The sequence below is a fragment of the Rhinolophus hipposideros genome (assembly GCF_964194185.1).
Source record: "Rhinolophus hipposideros genome assembly, chromosome: 16".
NCBI lineage: Eukaryota > Metazoa > Chordata > Mammalia > Chiroptera > Rhinolophidae > Rhinolophus > Rhinolophus hipposideros.
The window spans coordinates 2,926,615-2,949,501 of record NC_138062.1 but is presented as its reverse complement, the minus strand read 5'-3'; the positions used below and the strand labels follow the sequence as shown (position 1 = coordinate 2,949,501).

Sequence of the window (22,887 nt, the reverse complement as noted above, 5' to 3'; positions counted from 1 at the left end):
ATCCAGGAAGTCCCGCCTCCTTCCGGACGCCGGAAGTTACGTCACAGGAAGGGGCGGTGGCGTGGGCGGAGGCTCGGAGCGCTCAGCTCCAAAGCCGAGGCTTCGGAGCGGGTCTGGGCGGGGCCGTGGCGCGCCTGTCACCTGTCCTCTCCTGCCGGGGACGTCAGACTCCCTTGCTGTATCAGCACTGTTTCCAAGGTGTGGACCGTTTTGTTGATTCCCCTTTCCATGAGTTCCCCAGTTGCTAGTCTGGATAGTCTAAAAAAATGGCCAGATACCAGTTTTTTCCTGAAAGCACAAACTGGAGCCGGATTACCAGGCGTGAAGCCCGGGCTGTCATTTACTGAGTGTCCTCGGCCAGTTATCACCTCCGTGGGCCTCGGTTTTCTCCTGCGTTAAGTGGGCGTAACGAGGGTGCCCCGCAGGTGTGAGATGGAAGGCGCAGAGCCCGGCGCGGCGGCCGCGGTTACTGTAAGGTTCGCGTTAGTACTTTGCCCTCGGGCCGGGGACCGCGGCCGCGGCGTCCCGTGCTGGTCTCCACCTCGCCTGCTTTGCGTGACGCGCTCTGTGGATGCTTTCCTGCAGGGAAGTGGGCGGTGACGGCAAAATGGGTTTTGGTTCCTGTCCTAGAGGTCAGAGGCTGGGGGACCAACCCCTTTTGGAGCTGGTACATTTGTCTCAGCTGGAAATGACCCTGGGATATGGGAACACAGAGCAGGCTGCCGAAATTACCTGGGTCTGGTGGGGGGGGAGGGGTGGGGGAGGGGTGGGGGAGGGTGGGGAGGGGGCGGGGTGCTCCTCTCTCCCCAGGAAGGCGGGCCGCCAAGACCAAACCAAGTCTTAAGTTCTTACTACTGTTATCCATCGTCTTACTCCACATTCAGTGTCGGAAGTAGACCAAGACATTATGTGGCTTCAAGTCTAATTGGAAATTGTGGCAAAGTACTTACCCACATTAGTAACAAGTGTTGATTCCTCCAGAGTGGATTTCGTTTTTCAAAATGATACTGAAACTTCCCGGTCACTACCTGGTTAAGTCAAGCTAGGCCCAAATGGGCAGGACTAGATGCTACTGACTCGCATGTATTTCTCAAGAAGTAGTTCGGAAAGACAGTTTCAGAAGAGGAGTTCTAAAAATCCGTTGAGCAGGGCAGCGCTATTTGAATACGTATGATAACTTCAAGGGGACTACTTACATTGCAAAAGACAGTACTCATCTGTACATGTGAGTTAAAGTGTGTTTCTTTAAAAATCAGTTTACACTGCATGGCAGTCCTGTAAGTTGAGTACTGATTTGAACTACTTATCAATGATGGGAATAGGCATTTGTTCTCTCAAATATTTAGAAATACTTACTGAGCATTTTATGTGGCAGTCACTGCGATAGACCCTACAGTTTATCAAGTTCATAAAAGATGAAAGACCAAATAAATGAGATTTTCTTTATGGAGTTAACTACCTACAAGAGGAAAATTTTTTTGTACCCAATGAAGTGCAGTGCAGGTTATTTGCCTGTGATGGTTGAGCCCCATATTTACTTAACCTGTGCTCTATGATGATGGTTGGGCTGGGAGTCTGCAAACTTCATTCCCAGCCTTCCTTGCCAGGTGGCTTCCAGTAACTTTCTGCCAAGAGGAGGCATACCAGGAACTCGGAAGGTGGAACATGTGAAAACTGTTGTCCTTCACTTCTTTTACTCTCTGCTTCTGGCATCCTGGGGAATGGCTGTGTCCTTTACAAAATCTCAGAGCTAGTTGCAGCAGCCCTCCCTTTTCCCGCCCTCACATGAGCTTGCTCTGCAGCTCTGATAATACCACCCTCACCCTCTACACTAATAGCTCTCGGACTAGCAGCCACTTCCTGCAGTTAGGAATTTCTGATTTAAGCTTAAGGTCCCTTTTTTGCTCTTCTAGCTTTTACACCTGTGTGAACATTTCTCCATAGTCTAATAAATGCTGCCTGTTTAGAATTCTTTAAATGATTTCTGTTTTCGTGCCTGGACCCTGGGCTGATAAAGATGCAAATGGGTCCACCTGCTAGTGTGTTCAAAGCCATTGGGATCCAGCAGGGTTGTCCCAGTTTCACAGAGACAGGACTCCGAAACCTGTCTCCCAGCCAGTGAATTGAAAACACCAGACCATGCCAACACACCTGTCGAGTGTCGAACAGGCCCATCAGTGACATCAGTTCACCACAGTGTAGGACCACCGGGGGATGTGCCTGGTAGGGAGATGGGAAGAAGAAAGTCTCCACATAGAATTCACACTTTTTGAAAAAGCAATTTCTCTTCTAGGCACTTAGTTTAAGGAAGTAATGAGAGATCCACATCACAATTTATGCATCTCCCCTTAAGCTTCTTGAGAATGAGTCCTACAAATGGATACATCCAGCTCCCTATTTTACATCTTCTAGAATGTCCCTCACAATCTCAAACTTAAAATGGATAAAACCTAAGTTCATCTTTCACCCCCTTCTTCTCAAAAAAAAAAAAAAAAATTCCACTCCACCAGCATTTCCTATTTCATAGAGTAGGATCAATATCCATCCATTCTCGGGAATAAGGAGGACACCACCTCTCCCTCAGCCTTCATATCTGCTGTGACGATAGCTCTGCCCCTGCCTCCAATCCTCACTCACATACACACACTCACACACACACCAGTCTATTTCTGTAACCACAACTTGTGGATGATGTGTATTCTGATTCATATCCCAGTTGGCCTACTGCTTTCCAGTCTATCAAATTCTTCCTCAAGATTTGTGGAAAATAATCATTTAATTATTTCCAACTCTGCTCAAAACGTTTTTATGTTTCCTCAATGTCTAAGGTAGCGCTCACTGTCAATAGAACTTTCTATAATGATCGAGATATGCTCCCTGCCCTCCCAGTATAGTAGCCAGTAGCCACAGGTAGCCATTGAGCACTTGAAATGTGGCTACTGTGCCCAGGAACTGAGTTGTTTGGGGTTTGATTTAATTAATCAAATGTGATTAGCATACCTGGCGAGTGGCCGCTCTATTGGACAGCACAGGTCTAGGTTCAAGGGGGTGAAAATCAAATACAATCCTCTCAGCCTCATTCTAGTCTTTATGTACCCAATCTTCCAGACATATTAAAGTTTTTATCTTTTTTCCCCCAAATATAACTTCTTGCTTGTACTTTTTTTACGAATATAATTAAGAGAAAATTCTAAATGAAAGAGATGGGCTTCAAAATGACTTTTGGAAACAAGCAACATTTGGTAAGCAGAACTTTTCAGGCAAGCACTTAAAATAAAGTGAATGTCAGAATCTGCAGAATCTGCTGTCAGAATCTGCTGATAACCTCGGCTGTCTCTCAGTGCCTCGTAAAGAACAATCGATGGAGGCCAACTCTCTAACTTTTCTGAGCTTTATTGGAAAGACTGGTGTGAGCAGCTGTGTTGGGGAGGGAGAGGAGACTGTCAGCATTCCACACCACCCGTGGAAATGCTTTCCAGGCATGAGGTGTGGAAGGTTTCCAGCCTGTGCTTTCACTGAGCCCAGCGGGACAACTGCTAAGACCAGGTGTGGCTGTGGCCCAACAGGATAGTTAATCAGCCTTGTGTGTCAAATAAATGGACTAAAGAAGAGACGTGGATGGCGGTGGTTTTGCTCATCATTTGTCAATAGATTTTTTAAGAGTATTGTGATTACATAGATTCTTTTAAAACATTGATTTCCTGGAATATAAAGTAAGGAGAGAGATTTCACAGACTATATGTTAATACCAAATAGAAACATATGGAGAATTGAGTAAGTTTGATTTGTGGAGGAGAATTTTGCACAACACATGTCTACGTGTCTTTTCAAAATGACCAAAATTGGGAGGAAAGGGTGAAAAAGCAAGGTGAAAAGTATGAAATAGTACAAAGACATTATAAGTAATGTGAATACTGAACAAATGAAAACTGAACAAATGAAAAAATATTTAAATGTTGCTCGGTGTAATAGGCTTAGTAGTAGTATTTGAGAAAAGCAGCTCTGTTAGAGAGCACGGAATGGATGGGTGACTTTCCTAGGATGTGTTCAGTACAGAGAATGAGTAAGCAGGTAGCTTGTGAGACACGGCAGAGTTCATAAGAAGTGCTATGTATAGAGACGAAGTCACCTAGTAACCCGAAAGGTGTAAAGCTCGAGAGACTAAATGAAGCGTACAGTGGAACAAACACGAGTGTTACGTGTGGATGGAAATGGAGGGAAAGACCAAACCATAACATGGCCTCTCTGGGCTGACAGCCCTGTCACCTTTGCACTGGAGACCCGTGGACCTAGTCTGGACCCAGTGTGCTCTGCCTCACACTTGCTGAGAGGACCTATGAGCTGCTGGCAGGCTATTAGGCAGCTGCAGCTGTGGGGAGGCATACAGGCCACTGCTTCTCTTTGATGGAGCAAGTGTGTGTAATGGCCCCAGGTACCTTTTGTCTGTTGACCATCCGTGGGGAAGGCTGATGCAGGAGAGAGGAGAGAGAAAGGGGGAACAGGGACATACGGATGCTGTGTAACGGTATTCTTGCAGTGTCGTCCTTCCCACTCGCACCCAGTTCTACGTGAGGCAACGTACTCCATCTCTTTCCTCTTGCTTTAAACTGATTTAATAAGCTGTGTGATTGGAGCAACCCCCTTTTGGTCTGTGAGCCTGTCTGGCCCATGACTTCTGGGATAGCTTGGCCTGTAATTTCCTTGGAGGCCACCACTAGAGCAAGGTAATTTCCCATGACAGCTAGAGGAAACAGAAAAATAAGAACATGGAGTTGTATAGAATAAGCTAAAGTAATGCAAGGAGGGAACAAAGGCAGTCAGAAATTGTACCTGTTAATAGACTGAAAGACTAAGATAGGCAAGTAAAGGGCAACCCAAAAGGTAAAATGTGGGAAAGATTTCTTTTTCCTAATTGATTTATAGAAAGGGGAAGAAGACAAGAAGAAGGAAAGACTGATGGTTTTTCACGGTGTTGTGTAATCACTGACAACAATTCTGCTTGAACTCTGAGACCCAAACCCTGTTTCAGAGGTAAATACAGCAGTCCAGATGAAGGGAAATGCTCTTCCAACAAGTGGACTAATCCCTGATTTTCTTTCTAATTCACTCTATGTAGATTGCAATAGTAGTTTTTAATATTCATTGCATTGAAGCATTTAAACTATCAAGAAGAGAGAAAAGAGCTTTAAAAATATTTATAGATAATTAGGAAGAAATGCACATATAGCACTAGTTTCTATAAAAGCTTTTATTTTTACTATACAATTCCTGAAACATTCTCTGTAAACAGATTCCAGTTTTTAAAACACTAGTAATGCAACTATTTTAATGATCTGTCAGATGAAAGATTTAGTAAAATGAAATGTTCCTTTGAAGTGAAAGTGATTCATTCCTAATGTATTTTTTACATCTGTTTTCTTTAACAGGTCACTATCTCTGTATTACAGAAAATGATGAGTTAGACTTGTCAAGGTAAGTGAAATACTGTATATGTAAAGCTTGTAGCGCTCTCAGAAAATTATTCTCACAAAAGAAAAGTAATTGTTTATGAAGCAAATACTTTTAGGAGCTTACTCTGTTGTTTTTAAAAGGTTATGACATTTTGGGATGTAGTTCATTGGAAGCCTTGGTGCTTTTATACTGTTTTTTAAATTTGTTTGTTTGTTTTTACAACTTAATTTTTACTTTGAAGTTGAATATTTTCTCCCTCCAAAATATGAAATGGTAAACACGATTAGAGAAAGGAAGTGCATTCTGTGATGAATCAAAGATAAAAACCTACATTCTAAGGGAGATTGATGCTATAGTACCATCATTAAGTGCTGCTTATTTTTTAATGATCTGTTTGGGATTTAAAACATTTCATTTTATAAATTACATAGGTGGTAGGAGATCTGTTCTCAGAATTTACAAAGTACCAGTGAACTTTTTACCATTTAAAAAATTATTATTATAAAGAAAGCCCTTATTCTAGAGATCTTGATCAGAAAAATAGTGAAAATTATTTTTGTTACTTTTTACCAAACCACCATAAAAATGGATTTAGTTCTTTCTATACATTATTTAAAATGTATGAATATTATATCCAATGCAAGTACTGTAATTTTTACATTTAGAATTAAATGTCTAAATTTAAAAAAATCTCAAATGAATATAAAAAGGCAATCCTTGTGTATATGCTCAAAACACATAATAAAACCAAATATGGCTCAGATGGTAAATCTGTTTCAGATTATGAGTGAGTACATCCAAAGAAATGACAGGCTCTTCTCCGTCCACCCCCAGCTGCCCCTCTGGCGTCCGCGTCAGATGCCTTAGGAATGTGCAGGATTAGTATTCACTGGCCAGTCACAGCCAGTCTGATCATTCCCTGTGATCGGAATGATCTCTCCCGTTTATGGGTCAGATGTACCATAAATCAAAGCCTGTCGATCCTGGTGAAAGCTAGCAGAGCAAAACAGCTTTGGCCAGTGGCCACGGGAGCTTGAAAAGCTCTACTGAAGGGACAGAATTGGACATTTTCTCTTCCCGGGTGGGAGCTGGATTCTAACTTGCATTTCCAACTGTAATGTTTCTGCTATTCCTCTGAAGACTGAACTTTGCGTGGAGCAAAACTTATCTCAAGCCAAAATGCTCAGTTCCCATGGTGGTACTGAATTACTGCTGAGTACGTGAACTAATTCAGGAACACTGAACTCCTATTGTGAATGACTAACAGCTCACATCTAGGTAGGTTGGATCGGTAGTACCGAGAACAGGAGTTAGAGTCAGGCTGGGGGCTGAAAGCACACAGTTCTGCACCGCTGAGTATATGCACACACGCACGTATGTCCACACGCCAATAGTATAATTTGGAAAAGTTTTGTTAAGATGTAGCGGGAGATTACCTTTGTATTTGGTACCGAACAAGCAGGATATGTGGTGTACATTTGTAAAGCAAATTCTTTTCTTCTACTACCCTTTCTGTGAAGCCTTGCTTGTCCCTGGATGAAAAGTGACGTGGTCTTCATGCTTTTTCCGGCCATTCTTAAATATTAGAAACCGTTATTTGGTTATTTAAGCTTAGCAAACAAATACGAGGTCAAAATTTAATTTTGGCTTTGGGTTGTCTTCTGTTCCTGCCTCACATACAGGCCAGTTGCAGGCATGAGGGTGGCAGTTTGGGAGGTGGAAACGGGAGGGCACAGCCTGCTGCTTCTCCCTTTCCCCATGGTATGTTCCAGCTCCATCGGGTCTGGCCTCCAGGCCCCCTGAGGTTGGAGTGTGGAAAAAGAGGGGATTTAATGGGAGCAGCGATGGAAAAGCCCTTACCTAATGGGGACTGTCTTCATGGTCTCGTGTGGGAACTTTCTGGACTTGTAACTAGAGCCTTACTTCTTGTGCAGTCCTACAGGGTGGTCATGCTCCTTCTTTCGTATTGACTCTTGGAGTCCTAGCCAAAACTTCCGCAACTCCTATTATTATTATGTGTTTAAGTGAAAGATGTTTCCCCCCACTCTCTTTCTATATATATATAGAAATATATATATATATATGTATGTATATATATAAATATATATATAGAAATATATATATATGTATGTATATATATAAATATATATATATATATTTATTTTTTCCTATTAAATAGTTAATTTTTAATTGAACTTTTTATTTTGGGACACCTGTAGATTCTCATGCCATTGTAAGAAATAACACAGAGGGAGCCTCTACCCTTTACCCATCTATCCCAACAGTAACATAGAAACATCTTACAAAACAATAAAACAATATCATGCCAGGATGTTGACACTGACAAGTATGTCCATCACCACAGGTCCCTCATGTTGCCCTTTCATAACCACACTCCCTTCCTCCCCTTAACCACTCCTGCCTCCTTTGCCCCTGGAAACCACCAGTCGGTTCTCCATTTCTATAATTTTGTCAGTTCCAGAATATTACATACTGTATTTCCCCCAAAATAAGACCTAGCCAGACAATCAGCTCTAATGCGTGTTTTGGAGCAAAAATTAATATATTAATAAAATAAGACCAGGTCTTAGATAATATAATATACTATAGACCAGGCTTATATTAATTTTTGCTCCAAAAGACGCATTATTGCTGATTGTCCAGCTAGGTCTTATTTTTGGGGAAACACGGTAATTCGTTCCCTTTTAATTGCTCAGCAGCGGTCCACACTATGTATGCGTTCTGTTCCATGATTAACCACTCACCTAAGGAAGACCATACAGTTTGCTTCCTGTTTTTGCTATTTTGCATAAAGCTACTATAAACATCCACTTACAGATTTTTGTGTGAATGTAAGTTCATTTCTTACATTTCACTCCAGGATAAATGCCTGGAGTGCATTCATTTTCGATGTCGAATGATAGTTGCATGTTCAGTTTTTAAAGAAACTGAAACTATTTGCTAGAGCACCTAAACCTGTGTATATTCCCCCCGGGAGTGGATGAGAGATCAGTTTTCCATGTGCTTGCCAGCGTTTGACAGTGTCGCTATTTTTTATTTCACCCTTCTGAAGATGTGTAGTGCCTTACATCTTGATGAGGTACGGAACACTGCAGACACGTTTCCTACGTACCTTGAGATGAGAAAACTTTCTGATGTAACTAAAACCATCTCATTGTGGTTCTGGTTTGCATTTCCCTGATGAATGATGTCAAACATCATTTCATGTGTTTATTTGCTATTTATATATCTTTTCTTGGTGAAGTGACTTTTCATGTCTTTTGTCCGTGGACTAATTTGGTTGGTTTTTGCTGTTGGGTTTTGAGAGTTCTGTACATATTCTAGGTATTATTTCTTGGTTCGATAAGTAGTTTTCAAATGTTTTCTCCCAATCCGTAGCTTTTCTTTTTATTCTCTTAATAGAGTCTTTCACAGAGTGAAAGTTTTAATTTTGATGGAGTACGTTTTATTTTTATGGATCATGCTTTTGATGTAAACTAATAGCTCACTTTTTATGTGTGAAAATAAATACATCCTTTCTTTCCCTCACTTCTATGTCCAAGTCACTGTCAAGTCCTATAAGTACTACTTCCAAACTATAACCCAAATATAACCACTACTCTCATTTTTACAGCCATCTTCCAGGTTCAAACTACTATCATCATTCACTTCATTGGTTTTCCTTCTTCACTTCCTTCCCTCATTTAAAATTGCAAATTATCTATAACTCCTTAACTTAAAATTCTCCAGAAGTTTACCATTAGGCTGAGAATAAAGTCCAAACTCCACCTTAGCTCATGAGCCCTGTCCCATCTGGCCTGCCTAACTGTCTCTGACCTGCCCCTAGGTACATTAACCTCTGACCTTCCATCTCACTTGGTGCACTAACCTGACCTCCTTCCATCTCACCTGGTGCACTAACCTGACCTCCTTCCATCTCACCTGGTGCACTAACCTGACCTCCTTCCATCTCACCTGGTGCACTAACCTGACCTCCTTCCATCTCACCTGGTGCACTAACCTGACCTCCTTCCATCTCACCTGGTGCAGTAACCTGACCTCCTTCCATCTCACCTGGTGCACTAACCTGACCTCCTTCCATCTCACCTGGTGCAGTAACCTGACCTCCTTCCATCTCACCTGGTGCACTAACCTGACCTCCTTCCATCTCACCTGGTGCACTAACCTGACCTCCTTCCATCTCACCTGGTGCAGTAACCTGACCTCCTTCCATCTCACCTGGTGCACTAACCTGACCTCCTTCCTTCTCACCTGCTACATTCTGACCACAGCCACACTCCTCTATGCTGGTTTTTAAAGGAGCCTGCCTTTCTCTTGTCACTTTGTGTCATTACTGTGTTGTTTCATTTTCTACAGCACTTTACTAGATGCAGTTATTTGTGTACTTTGCCCCCCTCAAAGGTAAGCGCAGTGGCCTTACCTGTCATATTCATCACACCTCAAACCCCCAGCACATAGGTGTCACTCAATTAATATTTATTACATTTTGAGCTTTTCCATTTGTTTTTGGAAATGTAGATTTTCTTTTAAGTATTCAACTAGTGATAAATTCATTATATATTCAAGAGGGACTATTTATAAGAATGCTAATTAATTAGAGGAACAAAGAGCATTGAATTCTGGTTTCTGATAAATTCTACTCATATTACTATTTCATTTATTCGTATTGTTTGAAGTACAAAAAGAAAATGTAGAACAAAACATGTCTCAAATATATCTTGGTTGTAACTGCAAAAGGAGAGACCGTTATTGTGTTGTAACAAGCTCCCCAAACTGGAAATTCCTATCCACCAGTAACTCTATGACTTACCCGAGACAAGTCTGGACAGGTCTTTACAGCTTAGTTTCTTGCTGTATTAAATGGATACAACAAAAGCTTACCTCATCAAGATGCTATGTAAAGCAGTTTCTATTTATTGCAAGTACTGTATGATTTTTGTGACTATATTGGTGTGGAATGGCACGTTTAGTACATGACGGCATCAAAAGACTTCGTTCCATGAAGGATGCCACATTCTTGGAGATAGAGGGATTATAATGCATGTGTCAAATTAATTTTGGCAATTGTGTTGCAGTGAATCTAAAGATAAATTTGGAATGTAGCTAGGCTGAAAAATTGTCTCAAATAATTTTAATTGCATTTTAAAGTAAAACTTAGCTATTTCAGGATAGTCTCAAAACTTTAGTATAAGATCGTGAAATATACCTTATAAACTTGTAAGTTTGTGAAGTTATATGTGTATGTATTATATAAATAGAACATTGTTAGACACATTCTTATTTTGAAATAAAACTTTCTGATATTATTAGTATTCATCTACTTGAGACCTTGTGGAACTCAACAAAATAATAGAACTCAACAAAGGATGGTTAACTTATTCAATATGTAATTCTGATTCTGAAACAATGTTACTATTCATCTTTCTCAAAGAAACTGGAATTTTAAATATATATACAGTTTCATAGATGTATTATGTCAAGTTTTTAAAAGGATGTGGGTCGAGTCATCTTAGCATTTTGTACCACAGGTTCCTCAATTGCAATTCAAAGATAATGAAATAAATCAGTGTTTTTCAAACATTTTGCTCAGGAATCCCTTTTCCCTCTAAAAAGTAGGGACCTCAAAGAGCTCAATTTATGTTTGTGAGGATTATATCAATCATGATATGTAATATTATAAATTAAAACTGAGAAAAATGTAACATATGTATTAATTCATTTAAATATAACCATCCCACTATATGTTAGCATAAACAAGATATTTCATGAAAAATAAAATAACTATATTTTCCAAAAAAATTGATGAGTAACATTGTTTTACATTTTTAAATTAAATTTATTGGGGGTGACAATTAGTAAAATTACATAGGTTTCAAGTGTACAATTCTGTATTACATCATCTATATATCACACTGTGTGCTAACCAGCCAGAGTCAGTTCTCCTTCCATCACCATCTATTTGACCCCCTTTACCCTCTTCTACCATCCACTTTTCAAATCTGTCTGTCTGGCTTAATGGCTGGATTCTCCTATTTTTTTCCACATACATTCTTCTGTGATATGCTGTTTTGGTTGAAGTACATGAAGAAAATCTGGCCTCATGCAGATGTTTGAAAAGAATTTGAACCTGTAAAACTTTAATAATCTTTTCAGATAATAGTGGATATTCTTTGATACTACGTGGAAACTTTCCATGTGGTAATATCTCAAAGCCTAATTGCTATGTGAAATCTGAAGCCATAGCAATGAATTTTTCATATCAAAGACTAATAACTATTTGGGGAATGGCTTGAAGAAACTAATAGAGATTATACCATCCTTTAGTATACCACTGTATACCTTTAGTATACCACTGTATACATCCTTTAGTATACCCTCATGTGTTGAGGGCTCTTTTCCTTTATCTTTCTTTGGCTACTGTTCATCAATGCATATCATTTTATTATACTAAAATATTTATTTTTGGTGAGTTTTCTCAAGGCTAGATGATAGTAAGATTATCTCTCTATATAAATGTATAGATAGGTAGATAGATATCACAGTGAAATGATAATATGAATATCATTAGTTTAACCTGAAATTCTGTGAGCATCTCCAAACTTGGTGGGGGCAGGTAGAGCGATGGTAGTGGTTGAATGAGTCACAGTAATCCTAATGTAACAATGCTCTGAGTCAGTTCTACCAGCAGAATCAGGGGAACCGAGCCTCTAAATCTTTCTTTTAGGATCAAGAAGTACCCACCACTTCTCTTAGGACTCTCCACAGTCTGGATCTTCCCGGCCCCTCTTGGTACCTCCCTCCTTGGTTGTTGCTGATATAATGGACTCGGTCCCCAGACCACCAGACCTCTGATCACGTGTTCTTTCCTGAACTGAAAACACACTCCAATCCTCATCTACTGCGCCATTGGGCTGGAATGAGGAGGGATGAGAACATCGTGCACTATTGGGGGGAGAGTAACTCATAATACTGAGTGAAGTGAATCGTCCACGTGTCTACGTGCATAGCATTTGCAGCTCAGGGCTGACGCTGTGTGCAGGTCCTCAGGGGCTTCATGAGCGTGATGGCATATGTGATTTATGATAGCAAGGAACTACAGGACGTCTGGTATCTCTCTCTCTAAGGGAATGGCTGATTGGAATGTGTGGTGTCTGCACAGTGGACCGCAATACAGTAAGAAGAAGTACTTCACCATTTTTGTATCTAGCAATGTGGATAGATCTTAGAAGTTGAGAACAAATTCTGTAGGGTGGAACGACTTATGTACACTCAAAACACACAGAGAAAACAACAACATATTAGTTTTCAGTGCTGTGTTTTCAGATGCCTCAGGACGCGTCCTGGACGTCCTGGTGTGAACATCTCTGACCGGAAGGATGATGCAAATGAGAATGGGGAGGGCAAAGAGGAAAGAATAGTGAAAAGAAATGAGAGGGGCATTCTTGGGCTGGCAGCCATAGTGGAATGTGAAATCTTTGAGGGCCATATGACTCCAGGATGATTAGCATGTTTGTCCTCATTTGGAGGAGGAATAAGTCATGTTCCCAGCAAAAGGGTACATGTATTTAAAAACAGATTCTAGGAGGATTTGAATGGCCTTATGTAGAAGACAGATGGATATTTGGTTAGCATAAATTCTTGCCTTGAATATATTTCTCCATCAAAAGTGTTAGAAATTATTCTGAAATTTGCTTCCAGCCATCAGTCTAGGAAAGGAGTGGAAATTTGAAAACGTGCTTATTTAATATTCAAAAAGAATTGCTCTGTAAATCTGGAAAATACAAAGATACTCTGTCAAAAGTTTGCCTTTTGTTGAGTTTCGTGTACTCTATCAGGCGGTAATTTAAAAAGCATCAGTCCGTTTTGTTCTGATAATGTTATCTCATTGTGTGTACTCACTGACTAAGCCTTTGATTCATCAATATGATTTCCTGTCGTTAATTCTTGTGAGAACACACACTACAAATCATAGCTCACACATGCTGCTCTGCCTCGCTTAGCATACGGCATGATTCAGTTGCTTCAGTGTCCTTGCTATCGATTGTAGGCTCTTTAATAGTGTCTTCTGGGTATTATGTCATTTCTGTGCAAATTATATTTACTAAATCATAGCCATGTAAACTGTGTAATCCGAGGAACGTTTAATTCCCTGGGTTATAATATTCAAAGGGCACCACTTTTCAGTAACCCAACCCCATTTAGAAGCTTTCCTGGATGTTTCTCTTGGTTTAAAAAGACAGTGTTCAATATAACCACCTTTTCCTATGAGGCTTTCACATTTTAGAAATAATATAATTTCCATTACTAATATTTTAAGCACTATCCTTTAATTCAAAGTTAAATATTTCTACTAAAATGTCTTAGAGATTGTCAAAAATGTTCCTAATAATGTCATTTATATATATGTATATGTTTGTGTGTGTTTCTTATTCTTTCTGAATTTTGTGATTTCTTTATTCAATATTAATGTTCTTTTCCAACTTATGGAAATGTGGGTCATTATACAGATGTTCTGAGCATATTGATGTGCTTTTTTCCAACGTTTTCATGCCCTGGCAACATAAAATATGATGATATTAGTAAGGCACCCAGAGAAGACTGCGAATCTACTTGTAGCGAGGTGGGGGGACAGCTGCCTTGCCCTGTGGGTCCTGCCCCACCACCCTCAAGCTGAAGTGGGCGCTGTGTCCTACACACCTGACAACTATTTGTGCTTCAGCAACCCCACTGGAAAGCTCTGAATTAATGCTTTGGAATTGTTCTAAAGAAATAACTTTTCCAGCCTCTAGAGGTTAGATTAGTTCTAGAACTTAGTGAGACCTCCTCTTTTATAAAGGAGTTAGACGGTAAAGGATAAAGGATAAAAGATGGTAAAGGAGTATTACCCTTCAAAGTGTGGGGGAAGACTCAGCGAAGATCTCTGGAGATTTTCTCACAACTTACTACTGCTAGTACTAGTAGTAGTACCGTGTTTCCCCCAAAATAAAATCCAACCGGGCAATCAGCTCTAATGCATCTTTTGGAACAAAGATTAATATAAGACCTGGTCTTATTTTACTATAATAATATAATATTATCTTACATAATATAAGACCCGGTCTTATAGTAAAATAAGTATAGTAAAATAAGGTCTTATAGTAAAATAAGACTGGGTCTTATATAATATAGTATGATATAAAACTGGGTCTTACATTAATTTTTTGCTCCAAAAGACGCATTAGATCTGGTAGTCCGGCTCGGTCTTATTTTCGGGGAGACACGGTACTACTACTACTAGTAGTTGTCGTCATCAAAGTCGTCATCATAGCTTATGTTTTATGAAATCAGTGTCTGGATTTATTAGTATTTAAGGGATGCTAGTGGTCGTGCAGTCATTGAAAGGTGACAGGCAAGCAGGGGAGGATACTTGGAAGTAACTGTGGGGTGGGGAATTGATGAAATTAGATGTGAAACAAAAGGTTATTGGAGAGCAATGAACCACAAACTGCTACAACAGTCTTAACATCTAAAGGATTGGAGGAGACGCTGAATAGGTGTCAATTGGACTGTCTGCATTTTCTAAGCTGGTCTCTGTAGGACATCTTTGTGAGATAAGTTTGAAGGGGGAAACATGGTGAATCTCTTTCTCAAAAAAATGTGAGAAATTCTGAAATAACAAAGTTACACTTGATGCATGATTTCTGAGAGTCTTTCAAATGCTGGCTTCCTTTGTATGTTTCTAGGAGGACACAAATATACGCCCTTTCTCAAACGTGTTTGGGCGATGTGTGCTTTATTTTGTCCTCAAAACACTTATTCACCTCTGCCAGGACACTAGGGTTTCCTGTGGTAAAAACAGACCTACCACACTGCCTCAAGGTGTATTGTCAGAACCATCACTTCCAACTTTGAAGACGACACAATGTTTGGTGGTAGAAACCTTCCTTAAGCTGGGTTGGGAGAAGTGGTTTTTCTTTGTTTACCTTTATTTTGTCTTCTCTCTCTAGTCAGTGTCTTTTAATGCACACTATATCTATATTATATACTATAAGGTAGATTATATAGATCAATTGGTAATACAAATTGACCTGTTACATAACGTTTCTCAATTTATAGAGCTGATTTCAGGTATTTTTGACAATCCATTCGATCTTTCTAGTCCTTTTAGTTTTTCACCACTCTGGGAAAAAGTTGATGGAGGGTTATATAGCTTTAATAGCCTTCTAGTGTTACTTTTATGTGCAGCATTTAATTTATTCCTAATATGATTATGAAATATAGAGAATTAGAAACTAGTAAAACTTCTTAATTTACTTGGTGAACTTTTAATAGTTTAGAGCAAATTTGATTAGCCATTAACTTAGTTGTATTGTATTTTTGATGATTTGTTCTTTATATGTTACAGTTTTTTCTAAATTTTCTGTAATAAGAATATATCACTTTTATATTAAAGGTCATACTGTGTAGTATATTTTGTTGTATGAAATTATATAAAATATGAGGTCCCATAAACTGGAAGGAAATGTGAAAAGTAACTATGATTATTATGGAGTGGTGGGACTTTATGTGATTTTATTCTATTTTTCAATTTGTTTCTATAATGAAGACAAGAAAAGATTTAAGCTTGCATAAGTATCTTGGATAAATAAGATGCCCTTTGAATTTAATTTTATATTTGCAATATTTTGTATAAGTAATCAGAAAAAATATTTTGAAATGTTTTATTTCACTGACTGGTATAGAAACATTCACAAGAAAATCAGATGAAGATCATACTTATGGAATCAAATAAGAAACAAAAACACTCCAAAATTCTTTTCTTTTTTCTCTGCCTTATCAAGTACATGGGCAGTCAATTTCAGTATGACATTTCTTTCTAAAGTTCCACCCAAGTATTTCAGTTGAGTATTTATTGTTGTAAGAAATATACCTCTTCAGTTTTGATCACAGCGTTAGAACCTGATGTTTTGGCCTTGAGGAAATACTGGATACAGCATTATAATTAGAGTATACAAACTGTATACAAACAGACAATTTTCAGTCTAGTATTTCCAGAGCAAATGCCATAAGCCAGTTAGTTTCTTAGTTTACATTTCCAGTTTTTCCACTTTTATTTTTATTGAAATTATTCTCAGACTTCATGATCAATATTTTTAAATTCATCTAACTTGCTTTTATCCATACAAAATGGATCAGAGTTTCATTGTGAAATTTCTTTTTTGTACCTGTTGTATCAATGACATTTTTTCTGGCCTAAATTCTATTTGATTATTCTGTATAACTGATGATTTGAAAAGATAATCTTGAACAAAGTCTCCTCAGTGCCTCTTCTCACAAGATGTGAAAGGCCATGGAGAACTGTCTCCAGGCAAAGAGGCAGAGGCCGCAGCTTTCTGGTAAATTGACCACTAAGCTATGGAATTAAGGGTGGCGTCAGTTGTATTATTTCTATTTCTGTTTCCTTCTGTGTGTCCCTTCATTGCTGTCTCCTGCATCTAGCATAATGCCCCAGCACCTAACACAGTACCTGGCATATAAAAAGCCCTTATGTTTTAAAAGAGTAAAGGAAGGAAAGAGGAATTCAGTTTCCTATCGCTGCCATAATGAATTACCACAAGCCCAGTGGTTTAAAACAACACAACTTTATTATCTTACAGTCTGTATTTCAGGAGTCCATCATGAGTCTCCCTGGGCTAAAATGGAGGTACAGGAGGTGCATTCCTTTCTAGATGCTCTCGGAGATAATCCATTCCCTGCCTTTGCTAGGTGCTTGAGGTGACCAATGCTGCTTGTCTCATGGTCCTTTGTTTATCTTCAAAGCCAGAGGCATAGCTTTCATTGTCACCTCTCTTCCTCTGACTCTCCTCCTTGGTTTACTTCTTCCACTTTGAAGGGCCCTGTGATTACATTTTCCCCACCTAGATAATCCAGGGTAATCGGTCTTAGGGTTAGCAACCTTAATTCTATCTGTATCTTAATTCCCATTTGCCATGTAACATAAAATATCACAGGTTTCAGGGATTGAGGTGTGGGCATCTTTAGGGGGCTATTGTTATGCCTAGTACTCTGCCCTTCAGAGCAGTGCCCATGCAGACCTGTCAGATCTAGCTAGGGGGCAGTGTCACATGGTAGCCGCAGAGTAATTTAGGTGAATGAAACCACAGGGGAGAATGTTATGAACATGACGGGCATGCTGAGTCTTGCTTATCCAGTAAACCCAGTCAGTAATTGCACTGTGATTTCTTAAAAACACACTGAACTGAGTGATACATGAATATATTAAAATGATTACCATTGTGATAGGATTATGGATTTGTTTTTTTGCAGACTGAGTTTTCTACAATAAACAGGTTTTGCTTTTATAATGAAAACAAATTTTCAGAATTTCCAAATAATCTCTATAGACCGTGAAAGTTGCAAACACACACAAAAAATAAGTGAAATGACACACATAAAATTGATATAAATTACAAAAACTGAATTCACATAATGACCACAAACTCAACATGGCAGCCAATAAACATACTAACAATACTGTGTAGCTGGATCACGTTTTAAAATATGGCAAAACAATCAAGTCATCCTACTACTGCACTTAGCACAGGTATTACTAGCATCCTATTCATTTTTCTGAATTTGAGAAGCAGGCATTAAAACAACTTAAAAATTAGATTGCATGAATAAAAATTATTTTTTATGATACAAAAAATTCCTGAAAGATGTCTTAAATATGTTCAGAGGATGGATGAACCTGGCAAACATGGTTGAGTTGTGATGGGATTGGTATGGGATGGGGTTGTCACCAGGCAGGGCTTCTCAGGACACGCCTCCCTGCCAGCTCTGCCTGTAGGCCAGGGCCAGCCCCGCTGGCATCCTGAACCACTCCCAGCTGGGCAGGAAGTACACCCCACTAGCTGGTGCAAGCTGAAATTAGTTCTCTGGGGATTGATCCGGCACTGGACATGGTAGGGATACGTGCCTGCACTTGAGAAATTGGTTTTCTGCCTCAGTTTCCCTGTCGAGCACTCCTTTTCCTGACTGTAATTAGAGTTCTACGCAGAACCTCAACCTGTCACACATGGGCTGGATCACCAGCCCTGTACCGACACCAGCCCCAGATATGCCCAGCAGCTGGAGCCATGCCATGAAGGCACAGTTTTCCAGATCTACCGTGCCGTTCTTTGATATGGCTATACATATTTTTCATTATAAACGCCATGATTACATGACCAAACGTTAGAAAATAAGGACAGATTTTATACACAATACCCTTACCCCAACACCATCTTAAGAAGTTTGGTTAATTGTTTCTATAAAGGGTTATATGTGTAGTTGTTTTTATGTGCATGTACAGCAAGTTCCCAGGCTCAGAAGAACCTGTGCTGACAGTGGCACTCACATGTCTGGGCGCATTGCTGGGTCCTGCTGAGACCTGCCAGGAGAGAATCGGGAGCTGGGACTCGGGTGGGATTCGTGCCAGCCCCACTGACCCACAGGTGAGTTCAGGAAATGAGGGCAGCCAAAAAATATCAAAAACCCTTCTCACCAAGCAAGCAACCAACCAGCAAATGAAAACCTGATCTCATTGCTATTTGGGAGCTGGGTATCAATCAGTTTATCACTCAGAGAGGAGCTATTCTCACAAGTTCAGCAGTGAATGCAGTGGGACTGCCACATGAAGGGCTTGGGGACAGCTTCCTAGGACACTGACACAGGAAATAGAGGAAGGGTAGAGGGCAGGAGCTGATCAATGGCATGACACGATGGGTATGGGCAGAAATGTTGGGGGTCTGGGAAGGGGAATCCACTGCAGGCCCCACAGTCGAGGAGGGAGGGAAGTTACTGTGAAGCTGTCATTCTGCCTGTAGACCAGGATGGCTTGAGGAACCCAGGTCCATTTCGGAGGCTTGTAGGGGAGCATGGTATCCTATCGCGTAGTCTGTGTGCACTACAGACTACTTCCTTCCCAAGAATTCATTGGTATGTTTGAGCCCCTGGTGGCCACAGGGTTGGAAGACAGCAGTGCAAGCTCCCCGGAGGCTGGGACTGGGCCTGTCTCATTTCCTGCCCCCGCAGTCAGCACACTGCTGCACATAGGAGGTGCTCAGTGCACTTGTGAATAAATGGTAAATAGCGCCCAGTGAAGGCCGGTGCTCTTGCTGACCTGTGGGGCAGTCAGAGGTTAGCGCAGAATCGGGGAAACCAGTTGTGATGAGGCTAACACTAAGATCTCAGACTGCGTTAAGCTCTTGGGAGGGTGAGGACTGATCAAAAGCCTGCATATTCTGTTCTCAGTGCAGATAATCTGTGCGAATGTGATGGACTCACTTTGTGGGAAGAGGTGGTGCTTTTTGCTTTGAGAACATTGAAAGACGGAGGCTCTTTGGGACACTTAGGAATCTGTGAACGGGAAACAGGTCAGGAATTGCGTATGCACCCATGGGGCTATGAGTCAGAGAAGTTCAAATGCAAAGTTTTAGTGGCTCAATGTAATAGAAATGCTTGCTTCTACTCACACCCGCTGTCTGGGGTAATTTGGTAACGGGCTGCTAACCACCGGTGTGCCAGGCTTGCAGTGGTTTTACTCACAATCATCCTGAGCCAGCTGCTCATACCACTGCGCAGTACAGCTGGGGAACTGGGACGTGAAGTGACTCACCCAAGAGCACACGGCCGGAGAGTAGCGGAGTGAGCTTACACGCCCAGCTTTCCTCCCTGCACGGATCTGTGTCTGTAGTAAGAGGTCAGGGCTCCCTGAATCATACTTTTAGGGACTTTCTGAGGACAAATACATACGTTTGTAAAAAGATTTGTATTGCAACCTGGACCACAGTGGTGAAAAACTGAGCATCCGGAGTGAGGTGGCCCGTCCTGGGTGCTGAGCCTCCCGGGCCCTGTCGTCAGGAGAGCTCATCACCTGCCGTGGACCTGGGGCCAGGCACCCACCCGTCCCAGGTGTCTTCCTTCCAACTGGAACAGTAATGTGTCTACCTCACAGGAATTTAAAATAGGAAACTACTGCTTTGGGAATGGCTAAACTCAAGATGTGACTCTGCACAAAAGCGAAAGTTCTTTGAGAATCTCCAAATTTATGAGAATACAATTATACAAACAAAGCGGGGTTTTGCTCCTGACGTGATCAGTTCCCTCTTTGGTGAATTAAAGCTTAGGAAGCCTGGAGGGAAATGGTGGCTGGAACATTCTGTTCTGAAGGAAGCCACAGCAGCTCTGAGGAAGGATGCTTTCCAGGCTGCCTCGTCCTGTGTGTCTGCGTTCTGCATGGGGACGACTTCCGCTAAGTGGGGAGGACTTCCGCTAAGTGGGGAGGACTTCCGCTAAGTGGGCACGACTTCCGCTGCGCGTTTCCACCGGGACCAGCGCGCCATTGTTCCCCTTTAGCTCTAAGGTGCGAGGGTGCTTTTCTGCTGTTGATGCCTCCAGGTACCTCCTGTGGTTCCAGGGCGTTTTAACAGCGACGGGCAGTTCCAGTTCCACCCCGGGGCAGCAGAGGAAACGGACAGAGTCCAGGCAGCGGTGCTTCAGGCGCCAGAGCGCTTGGATCTGCCCCTCACGCCGGTCCTCGGAGTGGACGAAAGGAAGGCCCTGCTCTAAAACTTTTCTCCGCTGTAAATAGTTTGTCCTGTTGTGTTGCCTTTTCCATTTAGAAAGATAATAAGAGAAAATTACAGGGGGAGCTGTGTTTCTGTGTCAGAGTTTTGAACAAGCAATCTACTGATTCTTTGACATTTCCTAGAAACCACCCACATGATTAAAAAGAAAAGTTTGCTGCACCTTAAAGAGCATTTCATTCAAAGAAACTTCAAAATCGGAGGAAATGAGGGTTCTGAAGCCTGCTGTGCGGCGGGACTCGGCACCGCGCGCCGCCCTGCGTGAGCCGGGGCTGCGCACCTGGGGCCGGCGAGCTCGTGGGAACACGCGCGGCGTGTGCCGCCGACGCCGTTTACAAGCGCGGACAGCCGAGCCGGGGCTCTGCCGCCGCCGTCGTGTTCCTGAGGGACTGCCACCCCCTGGCCCGGGGCCCTGGCGCTGCCGGAGAGACGCTGCGCACAGGGCGGCGCTGCGCCTGCCTGCGGAGGTCCGCGCACGGAGGTCCCGCGTGGAGCTCGTCATTCGCGGAGGGCTGCCGCTCGGAAGGAAGGCGCCGCGGCTCGGCAAGATCCAGTCGGGAACACGGCCCGTTCCAGCGGGTCAGCGGAGGGAGTGTAGTCCAGGCACCCGTTACAAAGGCCCCGGGGCCGCCGCGAGTCCAGAGCGTCCTTACCGTGGGACTGTCTCTCTCACTAGGGAACACATCTCTTACGGTGGTTTCTTTCTTAGGATAGTATTTCCCACATCCATTCTTTAAAATATGTTTAACAGTTATTCTAAAATCCTTTCCTTATTTACATTTCCTATTCAACCCATATTCTGAAAAAAAATACCATTAAAATTATAAAAACCAACAATGCACATTTCAGAAATAAAAAAATAATGTAAAGAAAAAAAACGTCAAAATACTAGTTATTCGACTACCCAGACATACTACTTTCATTTTTGGTTGTAAAGCTTATAGAAAAATCTGTGTAGGATCATACACTCTTGTTACTAGCTCCCCCCAACCCCATCCAGTGAACATATAAATTTTGTTTTTTTACTATTACATTCAAGTTCTTCAGAGACTTTCCCTTTGGTGGCTTCAGTATATTCTAAGTCTTAAGTTTCTTTCCCATTTTCCTGCTATTGGACCTAGAGTTTATTTCCAACTATGCTGTTTCAAGTAAAACTATAATGTAATATTCTCATAAACAAGCTTTTTTTCTGCTGCTTTGATTGTTTCCAAACCTAAGAAAGTCTTACCCTCTTTTTGTCTCCTCTTAATTAGATTTGTGAGAGGGGGAAAAATCAGCTCTAATCATCACTTAAATTTGAGTAGTGCTAAATGGCATGGATTCCTAAAAATAAGGGAAAATTATAACTTTAAAATACAATTATATATAACAGTCAGTTCCAGCAACCTCTAAAGACCTTGAAAATGCCCCTTAGTCACCTCAATGATCACTTCATTTTCTGTTTTCCTCTTAATGAATCCAACTTTCTACCGTATCATTCTGCAAATAAAAAACAAAAATCTGATTCTTTTGTATAGATTTTCCACTTTATTCAATATTGTAATTAGAGACTATTATTTTCTACTGTTGTGATAAATCGCATTTCAGTTAAATAGTAAATTTAAAGATATATACACTTATACTTGATATCGTTTCTGTGGGAAAATGTGTTCAGAGATCCAAATGCACTACAAGTGAACTCTGAACCATGCAGTTGGCTTGTAAATGAAGGACTTCCAGTATCTCAAAAAGTAACCCACATTTAGTTAACCTCATGATTTATGGTTCATGTATTACTAAATAACATTGTGCTTAGATATATAATTCA

The 22,887-nt window shown here is 41.0% G+C and overlaps 1 protein-coding gene across 4 annotated transcripts in view; it reads left to right on the top strand.

Moving 5' to 3' along the window:
* Window positions 1-22,887, top strand: part of PRSS12 (serine protease 12) — a gene marked incomplete at its 5' end in the record, with an annotated part of 101,687 nt that overhangs the window by 643 nt on the left and 78,157 nt on the right. For 3 of the 4 annotated variants that reach the window (XM_081077144.1, XM_081077145.1, XM_081077142.1), the window contains 2 exons: window positions 41-198; window positions 5,427-5,472. Of the gene's footprint in view, window positions 1-40; window positions 199-5,426; window positions 5,473-22,887 lie in introns of those variants that run through there. The other variant, XM_081077143.1, reaches the window with a different exon arrangement.